This window comes from Falco cherrug, chromosome 14 (genome assembly GCF_023634085.1).
Source record: "Falco cherrug isolate bFalChe1 chromosome 14, bFalChe1.pri, whole genome shotgun sequence".
Classification (NCBI taxonomy): domain Eukaryota; kingdom Metazoa; phylum Chordata; class Aves; order Falconiformes; family Falconidae; genus Falco; species Falco cherrug.
The window spans coordinates 18969390-18978675 of record NC_073710.1 but is presented as its reverse complement, the minus strand read 5'-3'; the positions used below and the strand labels follow the sequence as shown (position 1 = coordinate 18978675).

Below are 9286 nucleotides of genomic sequence, written 5' to 3'. Positions count from 1 at the left end.
TGTACTCCTAGAATGAAATTGTGTAATTGGATACACTTTTTCAAATTCATTATTAGAAAAAAATCCCATCCTCCAAGCTGGTAACCTGTTACAGGAATTTATTATACGTATCTTCCAAGCAGAGAAAAGCTTGTCTTAACTGCTGTTCATGGTAGATTTTGCAACAGTGATAGTCAAAGGAGAGAGTACATTCACTGGCTGTTACTTCCTTGAGAGCAAAGACATTTTTAAACAGTAGGTAGTCATCAGTGGCAGTGATGGCACGTTACCAGTGGCAACTCTTCTATGCCATGTTGCCTTCATTATGTTTTTAACAATAGTTCTAAAAAATGCAACAGCTTTCTCACACACTTATACATCAGCAATTAAAGTTAGTTTATTGACTTTGATAGGTATGATTTAAAAATAACCAATCTGATCATCTTCTTGAAAGCAAGATGTGTCCAGCAATTTTTCAGTTGCCAAAACCACTAAAGAAAAGTTGAGTTCCCCTTGAATTGTGGTGATGGTGGTCTGGTGCCAAATAGATAGATACATATATTTATAAGCCAAAATATAAGTTGATTTGGGCTTTATTTTTTTGCACTTTCTCTGGTTAGTAGGCTAAATGTGTATAGTATAAAGAAGTATAAAGAAATCTGAAGATTATTTGATTACACTTTCTTTATTTTCAACTGAGGAGCTAAGGACTAAGGATTAAATGCTCAGAGCATTGGAAACTTTCAGTGAGAGACTTTGAACGGGCAACTCCATCCTGGCCAACCTGAGGAAAAAACTTTAGAGTAATTGTCAGTTTTTGCTTTTGGATCGGTAGTTACAGTAAGTATTCTGCACAACCACATGTATGTATAGTCTTTCTAGTACTTCATATGGAAGGTTTTAAAAATGAAGTCTGTGGTTCACCATCAAGAAATGCTGAAAGTTGATCACAGGTATTGAACAAATGCATGTCCAGAGGAGACTTCAGGCTGGAAAAGAGACGGGGGTTGAAGGCAGCTGCATGACTTGAGTCAAATGTATATAATCTTTTGGTTTAATACATCTTCTCCTGGCATGGCATTATTACATTAAGAACCTGGTTGCCACTTCTATTCCAAAACCCACCTTTTTAAGGCATTGTAATTCTGTTAAAGTTCCCTCTGAAGTTTGTTATGCAAGTTTTAGAGCTGGAATGTTAACATTAGGGAGTACACTGTGTGTGTATATAGGTACACATACATAAATATTTTTAGCACCCTGTGTGAAAAGGTTACTCAAAAGTAATTCTACACTTCGGAATATGAGACTGAAGAAACTATTCACACATTGCTTTTTCTTTTCTGTGTAGCATGTGCATTTTGCTAGCCAGGTTTTTTCGGAGCCTTAGGGTGAACACATGCACTGAAGTGTATCGGTACAGAAATTTTCCCCGTGAAAATTACCACAGGACACATTACTTCTGTTTTTAACAGTGATCAGAAGATGGCTTCATTCTCCTGGGGGTTTTCTAAGTTTTCTGAACTCCTTTAGAATTCAGGTTTCAAAGTGGAATTTAGCTGTTTCTGTATATATGTACGAGCCATTCTTGGCTGGGAGGAACAGAGGAGAACTCTGTTAGGTTAAGCTCTTCAAGTTTGAGGAAACTGGGTTACTCACTTCAAATGAAAGAGTTGTGAAAATGCAGTGATTTTGAAAGATGTTTTTATTTTGAAACAGGAGGAGCTATGAGGGCAATTAAGTGCATCCACCTGCCCATAGTTCAAGAAGTACTAAGACTCCTGCTTTAATTGCATCTGGAAATAGGACATAATCCTATATTCCTAACAACTGGTCTTGAAATATAATGAGTTTTTTCCTACTTGGGCCCCCAGACAAATGTATGAGAATTGGTTCAGTGGCATGAAATGGTAGTAGTTTATGAGGAAGAAAAAGCAAAGCTGCTAATACTTTGTTAACGCTTCAGTTATTTCCGTAGACTTCTGGCTTCTTATATCTAATACAGGCACTACGGATACTTAGATCTGCCCTCAGCCTAAGAGAAGCAGGCATATCCCCCCCCCCCCCCCCCTTTTTTTTTTTATTTCTACCAATCTTAAAATCAGGAAGATAGATATTGCCATTTAGGCACGTTACACCAGCCATAGGAGTTTCTCTCAAATTCAGATCTGTACCCTGTGGTTCCAGGACTGATTGCTCAGCTGCTAACTGATGTAGTTTAGCTGGCATGGCATGACCAGGTCTACCCCTTCTGCCTCACCCCATGCATATGCCACATGGATCTAGAAATTGAATTACCAGTCACTTCTGCATTGGCAGTCAATTTAATTTACTCATATTCACAGGGGCTGTTCTAAGGTGTTTGAGACGTGGGGCTGAGAAGCAGATTACGGACCAAGATGTAGCAGCATCTTGCTGGAGCTATTATGGATGGGTGCGTTTGTTATATGACATCTGTTCTCCATCAGAACCCTAGCACCTGCAGAGTTATTTCCTTTTTCAACAGTTGTTATGGTTTTGGTTATTGGTTGTGTTTTGCTTTCTGAGGTCACTTCATCTGTTACATTGATAAGTTAGCAATGTGAGGCCAGAAATTCCTACAGTGAGTTCTGTACCAGAATCAGCACAAATTTAAGTGCAAAAGGATCATCTGAAGATGAAAGTGGGACAGTCTGTGCATAAAAGTCATCAGCTGTTAAGTGTTACTAGTTTTCTTTCATTGGTCACAGACTCTTAACTGTCCAGCAGTGCTTGGATTTTCCAACTTGCTACTAAAGAGTGATTTTAGCATGAATGATGCTGAAGAGAAAAAAAAAGCATATTCACCATCTGTACTACTTACTAGGACAATAACAATGTCACTTGAGAGGGATCTTATTCTATCAAAGTGAGTCTTCGCAGGTCAGAAGAGAGAAGTCCAGTTCCTTTTTCTCCCTCTCAGTGTGTAAAAATTGTTACACCATTTCTGAGGTGCGTGCCCGTAGCGTTTAAAGATGCGTAATGGCTTGTCTTTTAAAGAAGCTGAAATACTAAAAGTTCTCAAAGTCATTGCTTCCTGTTACTGTAGTAATGTGTCTCAAAAAACGTATATTAAGATTAATTTAGAGTATGTAATACTGCACTATGTTTCACTTTGAAGTGCCGAGGCTGAAATCATGAGTAAGTTTTCCTTTTTGTGGATAAAAAGCCAGTTCTTCTGAACGGCTTCTCAGGTGATTTCATTTCGTAGCAAATACTGGTTTGTTGCTTGCGACTGAGAAGTCTTGCAGCTGTGTGTGGGTCTTGTTACAAAACTGGCCACGCTGCATTGTGAGCTCAGAACTGTTGGGTGTGGAAGCTGCTGTGGTATATCACAACAGAAGCTGGCACAGATCTGATCTGTACATCAGATCCTTCCCTTTACCATCCTCAATTTTAGAGGCTGCTAACTATTTTGCAACTGTTACGTTATTGAAAGTATCATTATAGTTACCAAGGCTTATGCTGTTAGAAGCAGTGGTATTGATAGCTGTAGAATAGCCGCCCAAGGTATGTCTTACGGGTGGAAAAGTGGCATTAATAGAAGGGCAATAGCTTAAAATCTATAGCTCCTTCCATTCTTAGGTTCTAAAATGAGGCATAGTAAAGACTGAGAATTATTTGGTAAAGTTACAATTTTCTGCTACTGGCTTGCATCTACTTTTCAGCAGCTTTCACAGTTCTGATTTTTTTTTCTAGTATTCAGACAGGGTGACATGCAAGTTTCTGGGTAGGGGACAGTGGTTTTGAGTGCAGGTTTTTAACCAGGACTGCTGAATTGATGTAATGCTGTAGGTCATGATGTAACACTGAGGCAGTAAACACTTCACATTTTGTACTGCTATCTGGACTGCTATATGAGACTATAGACTGTAGGACTTCTAAGTCAGAGTTTATTTCAGCCCTTAAAGCATTGGGAGGAGGCGTGCCATGTGTTGGGTCAGGGGCTGCTTTGTTTTCTACAATCATTTATTTTCTCAGTTGCCCTATGCAGTGCAGTTGGTAACAAACAAAATATTCCTAAGTTAGTGCCATTTGTTCCTCATAGAAACACACCTGACAGCACCTCCTGCTAGAAATGCCCTCAGGATGAAGTAATGTGATTGCCTAGTTAAAAGCACAGGTTTTGCCAGTAGGCTTTTGCATCCCTGACTTTCTCAGGACAGTTTCTGTTACCGTGTGTCTAGAAAGAAAAAGTGGTGGCTGGTTTCAGTGGCTCACTTCTTCAGGAAGCAGTAGGGCAGCTGCGGTGCTGTTAGGTGTAGCATACAAAAGCATCACAGTTTCACAGCTGCATCCCACTTTTGAAAGCAAATCAATAGAAATGATGCTACTTTGTCAATTATGCTTCTCTTATGATCAGCTTACACAGTTTTTCTTGTCACGGGAGTAGGGCCTGTCTTTGTACATGCATGGAGTTAAGTAGGACCCATGTTCTAACGTGTGCCTCTTGATAAGGAGACTCCCCTAGGAAGGGAGAGATCAGGGTTATGATCAGCATGCCAGGAGCAGTTTACACATTTACACAGTAGCATTATTTTCTTTAGAAAATGAGGAGTACGAAATCACATTTATTGTGTTTTATTGCTTCCATAAGCATTTGAATTTCTCAACAAATCTGATAGAACAGCAGGTGCCTCGAAAATACTCATTTCCAAACACAACAAAGATCAGGCGGAAGAAAAAGGCTGTGTTAGTATCACTCAGAGGTGAAAGCCCCACGTTTCTCAAGTTTGGTAACCACTAGGATGTTGTATAGATGTTTGTCACCATTTAGTACGTGTCTTCAAAAGAGGACTCATAAATGGACCTAAAGGGATGTCCTATGTTGTAGACCTGTTCAGATGTGTTCCTGCACTTATTCAAGTTACTGTCTGTTGACATATTTTTCCACATGCAGCTGCCATAAATCTTCCGTCAAGGCATCAGCTACGTGGTGCACAGGGTACTAAGGCCAGCTGAGTTGCCTTGATGTGTCACATCCAAGCTAGAGGCTTATAGTTAGGGAACTAAGCATAGTGTAAGTGGGTTCCATTCAAGGCATTTCATGGATCAGAATTAAGGGTTTTTTTTATTGAGGATACCTGAAACTGTTCGGAAAAAAAAATAATCACTTGTTGCCACATTATATCTAATAAATGAATGCATACTCATTCCTCTTAAAATAAATCTGTACCAGGACTGATAAGTACTTGGAGAATGCTGAGATAGAGCAATATGTAATCTGACATGCTGGATAAGTTATTAAAACCTTACACTCAGATTGCAGCTGAAAGCCCGAGGACAGTTTAACATGGGCTTCTGTCTTCCAGTCACTGTTTTCAACAGTGGTTTATTATGGCAATGCCTGGAAGCCATTACCCACCTGATAGGCCTTGCAGTTAGAGGGTAGTTCACAAAATACATGTCAAGCCCTGCTAAAGTTGTCACGGTTTGTCGGCTTCTTTGGATTCAATACCAGCCTGCTCATTAGCTGCTATTCCTGGAGATAGCTTGGGCCACTTTCCTGAGGTTCTCTTAATTCCCTCAGTGGTGCAGGGCTGGAAGAACAGCTTCTGGCATTTTAGCCACCTTTTCTCTCGTTATCAACAAGTGTTAAAGTCTGGTATCATCTCCAGATGCTTGCTGTCTATGTAGGCTGCTTAAAGAGAAGCTCAGAAATTCCATTTTAATTTGGTTTGCTAAATGCTGGAATCTGCTGATCTGGTTTAAGTGCTAGCATTGTTGAAGAGATTTGTTTTCTGCAAAAAATGGGGGATTTGGGTTGTATTGATCATTTTGCCCCAGTGATAAATGCAAACTCAAACTTTATATATGCTGCAAAGGCTATAATGAACATGTGCAAATACAGATTTTTATGTTATTTTAAAGGAGTTGCATTCATTTTCCATGTGGCTATTCTGGAGATGCAGTAACTCCCTGCAGGACACGTTACCTCACTGCAATAGCTCACCTACTGAAAAACAGAAGGTTGTATTGCATTTTTGTATTATGTATCATATTTATCAATACCTTCCTTTCTATCATCTCTTAACTGTGGGTAGAATGAACAATTGCAATCCCTGAAAGGCAGCACCTGCAACTAGTAGCTGAAAGAGATAACTAGGCAGGAACTGGGTCAGTAGTATTGTGAGGAAATAAAAGACACTTTGCTTCCATTTTTAAGAAATGGCAGTCAAAAGAAGTTTTTACTCTAATTGTTTAAACTAATAGACCCTTTTTTAAAGAATGGGAAGTACAAAGGAAAATTAAGGTAACTCCTTTGCTGAAACAAATATGCAAATTTTTCCCTAAATGTGATTTTTAAACCAGACAACTCCTGAACTCAATTACTGGGGATTAGGCTGGAATCATTTACTGAATCTTAACCAGAGCTGGAATTCAGGAGTGTTGGGGGGAGTGGTGGAGAAAAGGAAAAATTGAGAATTAAAATAACCTAAGTTGTTTCTGCTTAATTACAAAAAAAAGGAAACGATGCAAGAACTTTAAATTGTGAAAAAATCATTATTACAGTCTGTATCTAAGAATATACTTAAATAATTTCATGTTCCAGAATGGTATTTAAAATGCAATTGAAGTATTTAAGATATGTTTGCTTCAATTTTTTAAATAAATGTTGTTGTGGTTTTTTAAAAGAGTATTCTCCTGAAAAGATGGCCTTGAAAGTTCCTGTATTTGCTGCAAGTAAAGGTCTCATTATGAGTTATGTTAAAGTTAGGGGGATGGCTTTAGGGAAAGGATAAAGTTTTAACTGTGTTTTTGAATAATTCTTTTGAGTTCTAACCAAACTTCAGATAGTTCTGTGTTTGAAATACGTATTACACCATAGATCTTTGATCTTGTACTCAAAATCTGAAGCTCTGTGTTTTATTTATGGCATACTACTCAAGCCTTTCTTTAACATGACAGTTGCAGATTTTGTCATGAGATGCGTGTCACTGTGGTGCTGCATGGGATTGTTAGCTCTGCTGCAGCAGGAGCAGGGTAACTGCTACCGAGCTGTGCCTGACAGAAGTGTCTCACTAATTCTGAGAGCCCGGCATGAGGTGACTGCAACTTGATTGTAGCAAGTACTTTTGTAGCCCATGACCTGTGCGAATGGAGTTTCGGTTGGTTGACTATGCTGCTTGGCAACTTTTTGAATGGGGACTCACCTGGTTTTTGCTTGATGCTCAAAAAGAATGGACAAGAAACTCCACTGTGCCTGTGAAAGCCTGGCCTGGCCTGGGGCTAGCTCTTCAGCATCTTAGAGAAAATATGGGGAGAGACTCCAGCAGAATTCAGCTCTGTGGGTGGATATCAGATCTCTGCTTCTCAGCCACCCATTGACCCCCTTACAGCACCACTTGCTCCCCTTCCTGCTTTGCTTTGGTCTGGCCCCCCTCCCTTTCCCTTTTGGCGACCAGCAGCTGATCTGATGTCGCAGGAGACAGTTTGCCCGCATCCTAAGTGCCCTGTGCTGCACCCTGCTCTGGGTGCCAGGGACACAGCTGTAGGGGAAGTTCTGGCTCAGACCCTGCAATCCCAAGCAATGGAGCATGCTGTGTACAGCTAAATGCTTCAGAGAATTTAGCTGTCTGATTGTTTTCCCTCTGAGCCTGTCCAAGCAAAGATTTTCAGAGGTTTAAATCAGGACAGCTTTGTCTGCCTTTCACAGGAACAAGGTGATCTCCCAGGTTCATCACCAGAGCACTGGGCTGGTTGGAAGGTGCTAAAGCATCTCTGTGAAAAAGCAACAATATACACTTGAGCAAAATGATACCTATTCTTCATAACTGGTTCTGAAAGAAACACCTAGGGCTTTTCTCTTTGCTGAAAATTTTTACCAGTAGTTATGGCGGTGTAAGCGTTGCACAGGAGCTTTCAAGCTGAATGGACTAATCCAGCTTGGACACAGGCAAATGAATGTACAGTATTTTTAAAATAATACTGGGCTAGCCTAATTAGGGACGTCTGTCCACTGTTTCCATCCTAACTTTTCCCAAACAGCCTGTGGAGGGATGCTTGACAGATCCATGGTGATACATGATTGTAAGAAATTATTCTGTGAGTCAGAGCACCACAGGTGTATTTCTCTGTTTTTAATTATGCATCTGATTAAGATAAGATCACTCAGAAAAATTGTAAAAACAAAAAAGACTATTGTAGACTCGTTACACAGTTTGATCAGGAGCCTGTGAAGCGTTAGGTGAGAAAGAGCATTAACAAAACGAATGATGTAGGAGTGAAAGCTTTTAAAACAGAACAAGGTTGTTCTCACTTCTACATAGGTTTATAATTTCTTTTCCAGAAGAAAATTATTCTGAGGACTTGCGTATATTCAGGCTGAAACAAGTGGCTGAGAGAGGGAGTATTGAAAGCAGGTTTTTGATATAAAATATACTGAAGAAAGGTATCATGTGGGTACTTTACAATTCCCTGAAGTGTGCACTTATATACTTAGGCCATTGTTAATGTAATCGGATTTATTAAGAGGAATGTATTTACTACGTTGACACTTCTCTTGCTGTTTCTCCTCCCTCCCTAATGCAGAGTGTGTATATACTACCAGTATGTATTTGATAGGTTTTGATCATACATAATAGAAAAGTAGGAGGAAAGAAAACACTCATATTGTCTTGTGCGTAGAAAAGATCTTAATGAGTTTGAGATGAATACAGGTTTGGGTCTTCTTGAAGCAATCAAGCCATTTTCTTTCGTTAAAGCCTGCTAAACTCTATATGAGGAAAAAAAAAAAAGAGAAGAGAGTGAACGATGCCTTAACTATTAGCATGTTCCACTTCTTTTTTTTTTCCCTCAGTGAACTTATTTATTGGCATATCAGTGAGTATAATTTCCCATAATTGAGCTTATAAAAGTGAATGAGAAAAGAACAATAATTTGGTAGTCTCTGACTTTTATAGGATTAAAAACTTCATGCCCACAGATAGACAGCTGAAATACTGGTTCTTTTGAAATCAACATTGAAACTCCTAATGACTTTCATGAAGCCAATAGTGATTTGTCTGTCTGCTTCCTCATTTGGTCTGTCTTGATTTATCTCAGGTTTGCTCTTCTTTTGTGTGCTTATTGCTCTTGATGCAGCCTGTCAAGCCATGCAACCCCCTATGATAGCTCTGTGGAGATATATTTAATTTGATTTGCTGCTGTCCCCAGGAGTTTATTCTCTGTCAAACAGCTGCCTGTTGCAGTGAAACCTCAATATAGAAGAGCATAATGGCTTATGGATGGAGCATTTAACAACCACCACTGAATGGCATATGTCTGAAAAATATGTTCAAAACGTAGTTGT

General features: G+C 39.4%; 1 long non-coding RNA gene across 1 annotated transcript in view; it reads left to right on the top strand.

Annotated features, from left to right (window-relative positions):
* The first annotated feature begins 2178 nt into the window (after positions 1-2178).
* LOC114015489 (uncharacterized) overlaps positions 2179-9286 on the top strand; it is a 153741-nt gene continuing 146633 nt past the window's right edge. The window contains exon 1 of the long non-coding RNA XR_008735075.1: positions 2179-5964. This is a non-coding gene — a long non-coding RNA (uncharacterized LOC114015489). The remainder of the gene's footprint in view (positions 5965-9286) is intronic.